Below are 12,943 nucleotides of genomic sequence, written 5' to 3'. Positions count from 1 at the left end.
TGCCTTGCTGCTATAATTGCAATATTATATTGTTGATTTATTAAAATGGATAGTCCGCTTTGTCTCCTAAATAATAAAGGTATACCTAACTTGTGTACATAATATACTAAACTAAAACATAACTTTTATTTATACCAATTTTAAGATAATTTCAAATAATTTTACTGGAACTAAATAAATAAAACATGAGTATGGAGGGTTACACGAGCAGATTGATCCTCCGCACGTTAATAAAATAGATACTTATATTCTCTAAAAAGTATATGTGTGCTACCAGCACTTTAGCAAAAAAAAAAAAAAAAAAAAAAAAAACCGGAAAAAAGGATAGAAATGGAAGGGGGGGAAAGGACTAATTTGACCATATGGTACTCGTCGTGAATCTCTATATAAAGAAAATATGGATAAAGACGAAAAATGACGCACGGATGTAGTATGTACATCCTTAATTGTATGTTTCATAAAATGTAGATAGAAATAACAATAAGTGTATTAAAAATGAATAAAAAATAAATAAATAAAAAATAAAAAATAAAAATTATAAAAATAAGATTAATGTTTTAATAATTTTATCTAAAAAGCATATAGCTCAATCTCATGGTTGAGGCCTTTTGTGGACAGGCTGTCAAGAACTTAAACATATTTTTCTTCCTTTTTAGCATGTGTTTATCAAATGGAAAGAGGGAGGCATATCTAAAGAACAATATAATGCTGTCTACAGAACCTGCAGGGGACACATCAGATTAGCTTACAATGAATTAAGGCTTACAAGAGACATCAAAGCAATAAAAAGAGATTTTGGGGATGTGTCAAAAGGAAAAGAAAAGTCAAAGATGCTATAGGATTTTTGCAAGATGAAAATGATGAAATGGTAAGAAAGGATGTTGAGAAGGCTGAACTTTTCAATTCCTATTTTGCATCTGTTTTCTCTTAGAAAGGAAATATAACATCAGCTGATCTTCACTGTCCTATTAAAGGAATAGAAGAATCCAGGCTATCTATAAACAGAAAGATAGTGTGAGGGAATACTTAGCTAAGACAAATGAATTCAAGTCTCCAGTTCCAGATGAATTGCACCCCAGAGTACTGAAGGAGATAGCAGAAGAAATTTTTGAACCACTCTTCATAACCTTTGTGTTAGGTGGATTCATAACTGGCTTAGTCATCGGACCCAAAGAGTGGCCGTAAATGGCTGCACATCCAGTTGGAAGAATGTCTCAAGTGGGGTACCACAGGGCTCTGTCCTGGACACTGTATTGTTCAACATCTTTATCAATGATTTAGATGAACATTTTAGTAGTCAGGGATTATCCCTAGAACAGTGTTGCAAAGAGAAAAGAGCTTTGCTGCCACTGAGCCAGGCTGAATACAAGTATGTCTCAGTATTTGATGTCATGGGCTAAGTTATTCATTAGACAGTCAGTTGGAGGGATATTACAGAAGAGACCCCTATAAATATTGGTGTGGAATTGACATATTTCTAGTTGGTCTTCAAGATAGAATCCAAAAGGGTTTTTTGTGCTGGATTGAAGGTACATCACCACTTTAATGGCGGTTTTGTGGTGGTGAATAGGTCTACATTTATGTGCACAGATTCAGCCAATGGGCATCCGTGTTCATGTTACGCTATGTCTCAAAAATGCATTTAGAACAAAAAAAGTTAATCTTTTCAAAATTTGTTTAAGAATGCGTTGGCTGACCCTTAAGACCACCCACAGATGTAAAGCAACATGTATCCTATTGGATTTCAGAGAGTTTAAATGAATAAATATTGCCTCTGCAAAGTATTAAAAGAGAAGTTTTATTATTTTTATAAAGTCTTCAAGTATATGAGAATTAAATCCACCTTAAAATACATTGTCTTGGCAGGAAGAGTAAAAGATAAATATTAGCTTTTTGTATTGATTGTAATCACATACCTTTTTATGGTTATACAGAAACCGGATTGGAGAGTTTAGATTGGATATCACTTCTCCGGAATTTAAAGACACTATATATTTTGGCACATGTGACACATGGATAAGAGAGCATACTGCAAGGACCTCTGAGCTGGTAAGATGGACTTCTTAGGGTGAGGTCACAGGTGGTAGGTTTGCTGCATAATTTCTGCGACTATCCCATTCATCAAAATGAAGCGCAGAACTCTAATCACACTCTGTTATCCTACACAACTCAATCAAAAATGTAATAGGTTTTTATGTCCAGTTTGTTCAACAAATCTGCCACGTGTGAACTTGCCCTACATGCTCATGCACTGCTTTCAACTCTTTGTGTTTAAATTTGAAAATATTGGTTCTTCGCTATGTAGAGTCTAATAAGCATTTGTTTGTAGTACTATGCTTCTTGCACTCCTGGTAGCTGTTTTGTGACAGACACTATAAAATGGATTCAGACTTTCAGTTCTAAATTCATAACGCCCAGACTGTAGAAAAAAATGGCCATATTATGTGTTTCTGCTCTATTCTGTAATGTTTCTTCATTTGTCAATTTACAGTATTTTTTAGTCTATAAGAAAAATATTACTAAAACTGAAACTTATAGTCAAAATGTAGGAGACAAGGCCATGTAAGACCAACATGACTGCTTTATTAATAATCAGGCTCAGCATTCATAAAGCATTGTGCCCATTGTGTTTGTGCGCACCGCGTTCTGCTGGCTGTCATGGAGGGAATTTTGCAGCAGTTTATAACTTTTTATAACTTTGTTTTCCCTTACTGACATTGATTCGTCTTGTAAGGCAGGAGAGGAAATTGAATGTGATGTATGTTCAGCTTCCTTACAGTCTGAAGTTGTCTTCATGCACTAAAACAAATGAAAAAGCAAGAAAAAAAGACCCAAAACATTAAAAACTATTTTTTTTACCCCTTATTTCAGCCTGCAATGTGATGCAGTTGGGAATCAGAAGAAATTTGACCTTTTTTTCTCAGGTCTGCAGGATTATATGTTCAGTATATCATCACTTACATCAATGTATAGCTATCCTTATTAACTCAATAAAGTGGTTGTCCTCTTTTATCTATTCTAGCCCATAGGCTCAGTAATTTGTAAAATAACAAACTGATCTTTAGTTAACCTTTATGACATTAGTGCTGCTTCTTTACCAAAACATTAGTCCACCAGTTCATTTTGTTTGGCTGCAGTGGTGATGTAAAAAAAAACTAGCTGCTCCCTATCACTGAGCTCAGTGGGTCAAATGATGTAGATGGCATGAGTCAGAGAAAGACTGTAGGGTAACATAACCATTAGGTTAAAGGTTAAAATATAGTCACACCTGATTTTCTGCAGGAGCTGCATAATAAAAATTCCTATAATCTAGTACAGTTTATAGTCATATGATATATCAAATACCTTTAAGCTGTGAGCAATGAGAGTCGTTCTGAATTTACAACTAGTAGCTGCCTCATCGTGTAACAAGGTGGCACGGAGTAGTAGTCGTGGGCGAGTTCACTACGTCACAGTCAGTGAGCACCCCGGCCCCTTGCCCATGAAAAGACAGTTCTAGTCCCAGTCCAAGATCACAGTTCGTTTCCTCCGTCACACAGCAGCTCTCCATGCTGGAATGGTGGCCTCTAGATACCGGACTCAAGTTAGTCTGCAGTTAGCTATTAGTTAGCTATTCAATTTTCATGTATGATGAATTATTCATAGAGTGGATGGGTAAAATTTTGTTCAGGACTGTGAGATGTTTATTTTCACCACTTGTGGCCCTGGGTTATTCACGTAAATCACTTATTTATGTCGCGCAACCTACTCTATCGTACATAAGTTCAATTTGAAAAGAGGTACCCTGGACCACTGGTACTCAAAATGACCAGCTCAATGACCTGAATAATGTTTGCCAAAAAAATGATCAACTCTATGTGTAGTTCAGAAGTTATTCACACAAATCGCTAATGTCGCGAATAATCAAACGCACTCAATCGTACATAAGTTCAATTTGAAAAGAGGTACCCTGGACCACTAGAACTCAAAATGACCAGCTCAACGTCCTGAATAATATTTGCCAAAAACTGATCAACTCTATGTGTAGTTCGGAAGTTATTCACGTAAATCGCTAATGTCGCGAATAATCAAACGCACTCAATTGTACATAAGTTCAATTTGAAAAGAGGTACCCTGGACCACTAGAACTCAAAATGACCAGCTCAATAACATGAATAATGTTTGCCAAAAAAATGATCAACTCTATGTGTAGTTCAGAAGTTATTCACACAAATCGCTAATGTCGCGAATAATCAAACGCACTCAATCGTACATAAGATTAATTTGAAAACAGGTACCCTGGACCACTAGTACTCAAAATGACCAGCTCAATGACCTGAACAATGTTTGCCAAAAAATGATCAACTGTATGTGTAGTTCAGTAGTTATTCACGTAAATCGCTAATGTCGCGAATAAACAAACGCACTCAATCGTATATAAGATTAATTTGAAAAGTGGTACCCTGGACCACTAGTACTCAAAATGACCAGTTCAATGTCCTGAATAATGTTTGCCCAAAAAAATGATCAACTCTATGTGTAGTTCAGAAGTTATTCACGTAAATCGCTAATGTCGCGAATAAACAAATGCACTCAATCGTACATAAGTTCAATTTGAAAAGTGGTACCCTGGACCACTAGAACTCAAAATGACCAGCTCAACGTCCTGAATAATATTTGCCAAAAACTGATCAACTCTATGTGTAGTTCGGAAGTTATTCACGTAAATCGCTAATGTCGCGAATAATCAAACGCACTCAATCGTACATAAGTTCAATTTGAAAAGAGGTACCCTGGACCACTAGTACTCAAAATGACCAGCTCAATGTCCTGAATAATGTTTGCCCAAAAAAATGATCAACTCTATGTGTAGTTCAGAAGTTATTCACGTAAATCGCTAATGTCGCGAATAAACAAAAGTACTCAATCGTATATAAGATTAATTTGAAAAGAGGTACCCTGGACTACTAGTACTCAAAATGACCAGCTCAACGTCCTGAATAATGTTTGATAAAAAAAATGATCAACTCTATGTGTAGTTCAGAAGTTATTCACGTAAATCGCTAATGTCGCGAATAATCAAACGCACTCAATCGTACATAAGTTCAATTTGAAAAGAGGTACCCTGGACCACTAGAACTCAAAATGACCAGCTCAATGACATGAATAATGTTTGCCAAAAAAATGATCAACTCTATGTGTAGTTCAGAAGTTATTCACGTAAATCGCTAATGTCGCAAATAATCAAACGCACTCAATCGTACATAAGATTAATTTGAAAAGAGGTACCCTGGACCACTAGTACTCAAAATGACCAGCTCAATGACCTGAATAATGTTTGCCCAAATAAATGATCAACTCTATGTGTAGTTCCGAAGTTATTCACGTAAATCGCTAATGTCGCGAATAATCAAACGCACTCAATCGTACATAAGTTCAATTTGAAAAGAGGTACCCTGGACCACTAGTACTCAAAATGACCAGCTCAATGTCCTGAATAATGTTTGCCCAAAAAAATGATCAACTCTATGTGTAGTTCAGAAGTTATTCACGTAAATCGCTAATGTCGCGAATAAACAAAAGTACTCAATCGTATATAAGATTAATTTGAAAAGAGGTACCCTGGACCACTAGTACTCAAAATGACCAGCTCAACGTCCTGAATAATGTTTGATAAAAAAAATGATCAACTCTATGTGTAGTTCAGAAGTTATTCACGTAAATCGCTAATGTCGCGAATAATCAAACGCACTCAATCGTACATAAGTTCAATTTGAAAAGAGGTACCCTGGACCACTAGAACTCAAAATGACCAGCTCAATGACATGAATAATGTTTGCCAAAAAAATGATCAACTCTTTGTGTAGTTCAGAAGTTATTCACGTAAATCGCTAATGTCGCAAATAATCAAACGCACTCAATCGTACATAAGTTCAATTTGAAAAGAGGTACCCTGGACCACTAGTACTCAAAATGACCAGCTCAATGTCCTGAATAATGTTTGCCAAAAAAATGATCAACTCTATGTGTAGTTCAGAAGTTATTCACGTAAATCGCTTATGTCGCGAATAAACAAACGCACTCAATCGTACATAAGTTCAATTTGAAAAGAGGTACCCTGGACCACTAGTACTCAAAATGACCAGCTCAATAACATGAATAATGTTTGCCAAAAAAAGATCAACTCTACGTGTAGTTCAGAAGTTATTCACGTAAATCGCTAATGTCGCAAATAATCAAACGCACTCAATCGTACATAAGATTAATTTGAAAAGAGGTACCCTGGACCACTAGTACTCAAAATGACCAGCTCAATGTCCTGAATAATGTTTGCCCAAAAAAATGATCAACTCTATGTGTAGTTCCGAAGTTATTCACGTAAATCGCTAATGTCGCGAATAATCAAACGCACTCAATTGTTCATAAGTTCAATTTGAAAAGAGGTACCCTGGACCACTAGTACTCAAAATGACCAGCTCAATGACATGAATAATGTTTGCCAAAAAAATGATCAACTCTATGTGTAGTTCGGAAGTTATTCACGTAAATTGCTAATGTCGCGAATAAACAAACGCACTCAATCATATATAAGATTAATTTGAAAAGAGGTACCCTGGACCACTAGTACTCAAAATGACCAGCTCAACGTCCTGAATAATGTTTGATAAAAAAATGATCAACTCTATGTGTAGTTCAGAAGTTATTCACGTAAATCGCTAATGTCGCGAATAATCAAACGCACTCAATCGTACATAAGTTCAATTTGAAAAGAGGTACCCTGGACCACTAGTACTCAAAATGACCAGCTCAATGACATGAATAATGTTTGCCAAAAAAATGATCAACTCTATGTTTAGTTCAGAAGTTATTCACGTAAATCGCTTATGTCGCGAATAAACAAACGCACTCAATCGTACATAAGTTCAATTTGAAAAGAGGTACCCTGGACCACTAGTACTCAAAATGACCAGCTCAATGACCTGAATAATATTTGCCAAAAAACTGATCAACTCTATGTGTAGTTCAGAAGTTATTCACGTAAATCGTTTATGTCGCGAATAAACAAACGCACTCAATCTAACCAATTTTGCCCAAAAAATTCACAACTCTATGTATAGTTGAAGAATTATACAAAATATGCTAACTCCACATGTGAAACATTTTATAGGTACCTCACTGTTTGCTATCATAACTTACTTGAAGTTTCCATAAGCGCTTAACCCACTAATCTATGTTTAATTCAAGAGTTGTTGAACAGATGCTAAGTTTGTGTGTGAAATTACACTTAATAAAGTTTTATGTCATCAAATTATTTATATGTAATTGTAACGTCATTATTAACCTTTTTTTTAACTTTACATAGTGGTTCTTGTGTAGACACGGGGGTCAGTGGGTGCTCTCGTCCGCTTGCCCAGCCTCCTTTACAAAGACAGCATGGACCATGACTCATCCCAACTGAACGCCCGACCTCCTTAACAGAAATGGCCGGAGTGAGCCTCCCAACCCCCTAGAGGAGGCGTGGGCGGAGGCCAACATGACGGGGGGTTGGAGGTTAGTGAGGGAAGGGGAAGGGTTAAAGGGGAGGGGGAGCTAGGGGGTATTTAATGCAGGGTTTGGGGGGTGCCCGCCCTCTGTTCCAGTTGTCACAGCTTCTAAGCAGTCCCACGTAACGTACCTGGATGGACACGCTGCGGGCGGCAGGGCAGCCTCCTGGTTGGCTGGAGGCGCAGGTGGCCGGCCTGCTTCACCAGGCGCCGGGGCAGGCCGCGGTGAGAGACCGGAGGCCCCGGCGGGCGCGGCCTCCAGAGCGGCTGTCCCCCGACACCGCTCCCCGGGCCTCGCGTCGCCGCCGGAGCCCCTCCCGGGACCCTCCAGGCCGCGTGATTCAGCCTTCCCCGTCCGGGGGTGCGCGGCCTGGGAGGAATCCTTCCGGGCGGTGAGGCCCTGCGGCGGCATCCGGACCTTCGCCCCGCGGCCGGAAGGGGGCGGGGCCGGCGCACGCCCGACTTCCAGTTGAACCAGGATTTTCGGGGGGCCACGGCGGCGGTGGACGAGCCGCGCAGCCTGCCTCGGGGGGCGCTTCGGCCGCGGGTGGAGGAGCGGCCTGCCAGGAAGCAGGGCCGAGCCGGGTCGGGTCCCCTGGCCGTGGGGGGGAGATCGTTGGTTCGGGGGGCGCTGCTGCGGTGCCCCTGCAGCGGTGCTCGCCTCTGACCCCCCGAGACTGTGCCACAGCCCCATGGCTGCAGCGGGACCGGAGGGCAGCCCGGCGGAGTCGGTGCCGGCTGCTAGAAGAATGGAGCGGAGGACACTGTCGGGCTCCCAGTTGCCGTGGGGGGCCTTGAGCGACCGGGTGCCTCGGGATGGCTGGGCTGAATCGACTCTCGGCGGGGGGAGGCAGGTGCCTTCATTTGTGGAGGTGTCGCGGCCCAGTTCCGTCGGGGGGTTCAGGCCTCCCGCCCCGGCTCAGTCTGCAGGGGTTTCCGGGCCGCTGCAACGAGGCGGTGAGTTCGCCGCCGGGAGGCGCGAGGTCCACGAGGCGTCATCATCTGGGGATCCAGGATGTCCGGCTGGAGGGCACACAGCCCCCTCGCAGCCCGGTGAGTATGCGTCTATGTCCCCTGTTTGTCACCCGCTTTTGTCTTCGTCTGTGGTGGTAGGGGGCCCCTTAGCAGAGTCTGGGGGTGGTGGGGTTGCGGCTGGTTTTAGCAGTTCAGGATCGGCCGGGGTGTATGTGATGTGTTGGCGGATGTGCGTAGCTTGCTTTTAAGTCTGGAGCGGGGTTTGGTGGGGTCGTCGCTGGTTGCAGCGTGGGTTGGGCCACAGGGTGGCGGAGTGGTGGGTCAGGGCGCGGCTGCGTCGGGCCCTGGTGTTGGCACGCCGGTTTCGGTGTCGGTGCAAACCGAGAAGGAAAAGGAGTGTCGTGTGCATCTGGATGATCGGGCGCATGGCGAGGTGTATGTGTGCTTTGAGGGTTCGTTAGGTGCCCATTTGAAAAAGGAGGTGAAAGAGCGGATTTGGAAGGATGAATATGTGGAAATATTTTCGCTATTGCCTCTTGAGAAATTTAATTTGGACAAAAGTAGAAAAGAGGATAGCAAAAAGGAAGAGGAGGAAAAGCGGAGGTGGCGCTTGATTCCTCAGACATTTGTAAATTGGCAGCAGGCTTTTGCTATTTTGGTGAGTGTGATCGGGGAACAGGCCCCTGAAAACTGCTCCATGTTATTCTGTTATTTGGATGCTATCGGGGAGGCTTATAGAGTATATGGCGGTCAGGCGTGGCTGCGGTATGACGAGCAGTTTCGTCAGAGGAAAGCTGTGCGTCCGGCTATCCACTGGGATCAAAAAGACATTGGCTTGTGGATGCGGGTGATAGCGCAAAATAAGTTTGGGAGTTCCTTTCTTGGGGGGGCTGGAAGCACCAGCCAGAATAGCGGCACTTCCGGTTCTACGAGTGGCGGGGGTCAAGGGCAGTCGGGAACGCACAAGGCGGGGGTGTGTTGGCAGTTTAATGATGGCCAGTGTAAGTTTGGGGCCAACTGTAAATTTAAACACCTCTGCTCAACCTGCAATGGTGCCTCACACGGGGCATCAAAGTGTTTTAAAAAAGGAAGTCCAAATCCGGTGGGGGTAATTTGCAAGGGGGAGACTCCAGTGAATCTGGAAAGGATGGTCCCCTATCTAAATAGGTACCCTGATAGGGTAGTAGCGGGGCTGTTGTATTCTGGTTTTCAGGAGGGTTTTCGGATTCCGGATCCTCCGCTTGAAATCCCGTTTGTTTTAAAAAATTTGCTCTCTGCTTTGGAGCATCCGTCAGTCGTTTCGGAGAAGATCCAAAAAGAAGTTTCATTGGGGCGCATGGCGGGCCCTTTCGTGTCTCCTCCTTTTCCGAATTTGGTCGTTTCCCCGTTGGGGGTTGTTCCAAAGAAGGAGCCCAATAAGTTTCGGCTCATTCAGCATTTGTCTTACCCACGGGGGAGGTCGGTTAACGACGGTATTGATCCGGAGATTTGTTCAGTGGTATACTCCTCATTTGATGAAGCGGCAGGTTGGGTCCGGAAATGTGGTCGTGGGGCCCTTATGGCTAAGACTGATGTTGAGTCTGCGTTTCGTTTGCTTCCGGTTCACCCAGACAGCGTGAGGTTGTTGGGCTGTTTCTGGGAAGACAGGTTTTTTGTAGATAGGTGTTTACCTATGGGTTGTTCCTTGTCTTGTGTGTATTTTGAGGCTTTTAGTTCTTTTCTTGAGTGGGTCGTGTGCGATGTCTCTGGGTGCGATTCCATAGTTCATTATTTGGACGATTTTTTGTGTATCGGCCCGGCGGATTCTTCGCGTTGTCTCAGGATTTTGAAAGCGATTGAGTGGGTGGCGGATCGGTTCGGGGTTCCGTTGGCACCCGGGAAAACGGAGGGCCCCGGTACGTGTTTGCGTTTTCTGGGGATTGTCATCGATACGGTTGAATGGGAATTCCAGTTGCCGGAGGACAAGCTTGCTGATTTGAGGGCTGAGGTCGTTCGCGCGCGTCGGTTGCGGAAAATATCGTTGCGGGATCTTCAGTCGCTGTTGGGAAAGCTTAACTTCGCTTGTCGTGTAATGCCGATGGGTCGAGTTTTTTCACGTAGGCTGGCTAGCGCTACTTCGGGGGTTCGGGCTCCCCATCATTTTGTGAGATTGTCGGCGGAGCTCAGGGCCGATTTGGTGGTTTGGGAGTCCTTTTTGGAGAAGTACAATGATCGGTCGTTGGTAATGGCTGATGTGGTCTGCAGCGATGCTTTGGATTTGTTTACGGATGCGGCAGGCGGATTCGGTTTTGGTGCCTATTTTGGAGGGCAATGGTGCGCCGCTCAGTGGCCTGCCGCTTGGGTTGCGGCTGGGTTGGTGCGTAACATCACGTTGTTGGAGATCTTTCCGATTCTGGTGGCAGTTCATTTGTGGGGTCAGGAGTTTCGGAATCAGCGCGTTCGTTTCAATTGCGACAACATGGGGGTTGTTAGCGCGATTAACGGTCTTACTGTGTCGTCCCCTCCAGTGGTCAGAGTTTTGCAGGAGTTGGTACTAGCATGCTTGTCTTTAAATGCACATGTGACGGCGACACATGTGCCTGGAGTGAAGAACGAGATAGCTGACTCTCTTTCTCGCTTGCAGTGGGATCGTTTTCGTTCCTTGGCCCCGGAGGCAGAGTTCGAGGGTCTGGTTTGTCCGGAGGAGTTGTGGAGTGTGGCTTACGAGCCGCGGAATCACTGATTGTATCGTCTTTGGCACCGAAAACCTGGGAGGCCTACCGGAATGTGTGGTGTGCGTGGGAGGAGGTAATTTCGGCTGGTTCCACCAGTGGGGCCAGGCTTGAGCAAGAGGGTCTGTTGTTGTCATGGTTGGGGCAGGGCGCAAGCGAAGGTTGGTCTCGGGCTAAGGTGACACGTTTGTTGGCTGGTTTGTCTTTCGGTTTTCGGTTGCGCGGGTACAGGGATTTGACAAAAACGTTTCTGGTTAGACAGGCGGCGAAAGGTTTTCACTGCTTTCGGGGGTGGGGGTGATTTAAGGCGGCCCGTGTTGTTTAATATGCTTGAGCAATTGGGCGTGGTTCTGGGATCGGTCTGCGCGGATGGTTATGAGGTTGCGTTGTTTCGGCTGGCTTTTTCCTTTGCATTTTTTGGGGCGCTGCGGATCGGGGAGCTCGTGTCTCACAATAAAGAGTCTGTGGGCGGGTTGTTAGCCAGGGATGTGATGTTGACCGCCCAGGGCATTGAATTTTGGCTACGGAGGTCGAAGACGGATCAGGATGGAAAAGGCCGTCGAGTCGTGTTGGGTGTTGTCTCTGGCTCTGGAATGTGCCCGGCTCAGTGTTTGCGTTGTTTTTGGGACCTTCGTCCTAGTCTGGGTGGATCTTTGTTGTGTCATGCAGACGGGGGAAGTCTGTCTCGATATCAGTTTGGCGCAGTGTTTAAGAAGTCAATTCGGTGTTTGGGATTGGATGAATCTAGGTTTGCTTCGCATTCTTTTCGGATTGGTGCGGCGACTGAGGCAGCTGAGCGTGGTTTGGGTCCCTCTTTCATACAGCGGATCGGGGGGTGGAGGTCTAATCGTTATCGGAGTTATGTTCGGCCTTTCGGAGTGCAGGAGCTGTGTCCGGTTCGTGTGGTCCATGGGGTTGATTAAATATTGCAAGTATTGGAGCGTTTTCTTGCAATATGTTTCTGTGACTGTCGTTTTGTGTTTCAGGTACGGGACCGCTGTTGGTTTGGATATTCGGTTACTCCTTTGTTTACTGGGGAGCGGTGAGGGCCGATGTCAGGACCGACGGCAGACAGTTGGGCATTTCCAGATCGGCGGCAGTGGTGCGATGGATCGGTTTTCGGGGCCTGGTGTGGCGTCGGGTGTTGCCGGAGATTCATGAGTGTGTTCGGTTGGACCGGGCACCAGATGTTCTCGTTATTCACGATGGGGGTAATGATTTGGCTGTCCGTACCTTCCGGGAGCTGATCAAGGACATTAAGCAGGATTGCTTGCGGTTGTGGTTGACTTATCGGGAAGTCACGATTGTGTGGTCGGAGATCGTGCCGCGCAGGCGTTGGCGGTCCATGAGATCGTTGGAGAAGGTCAACCGGGCCAGGATCAAAGTCAACAGGGCGGTGTCTGCTTTTATAGTTAAAAATGGGGGAGTTGCCGTGCGACATTTTGATTTGGAGAAGGGTGATGGCGATTACTGGTTGGCGGACGGGATTCACTTGAATGCCGTGGGTTCCGATATTTGGGCCCTTGCCCTTCAGGAGGGTATAGAGAAGGCTGTCGCTTGGCGGGTTGTGGGGGTCTCGGGTCATTGAGGTGTCAAAGGCCCCTCGTTGTGGCGGTTTGGGGGAGGGGGAGTCCTTGAAGTCGGTGGAAATTGGTTTGGGAGACTCTCTGGGTAGGGTCTCCTTCGTTTAAAGGTATGCTGGTCGTGATCTGGTGAGAGGTGGATGGGGAGTTT

At 44.7% G+C, this 12,943-nt stretch overlaps 1 protein-coding gene across 1 annotated transcript in view; it reads left to right on the top strand.

Moving 5' to 3' along the window:
* The first annotated feature begins 2,029 nt into the window (after positions 1–2,029).
* LOC141098265 (intelectin-1-like) overlaps positions 2,030–12,943 on the top strand; it is a 116,921-nt gene continuing 106,007 nt past the window's right edge. Inside the window, exon 1 of the mRNA XM_073585900.1 lies at positions 2,030–2,049. The gene's annotated coding sequence lies outside the window, so the exon portion shown is untranslated. The remainder of the gene's footprint in view (positions 2,050–12,943) is intronic.

The sequence above is a fragment of the Dendrobates tinctorius genome, unplaced genomic scaffold, assembly GCF_039654945.1.
Source record: "Dendrobates tinctorius isolate UK_male_01 unplaced genomic scaffold, ASM3965494v1 ptg000089l, whole genome shotgun sequence".
Classification (NCBI taxonomy): domain Eukaryota; kingdom Metazoa; phylum Chordata; class Amphibia; order Anura; family Dendrobatidae; genus Dendrobates; species Dendrobates tinctorius.
This window is presented reverse-complemented; position numbering and strand designations above follow the sequence as displayed.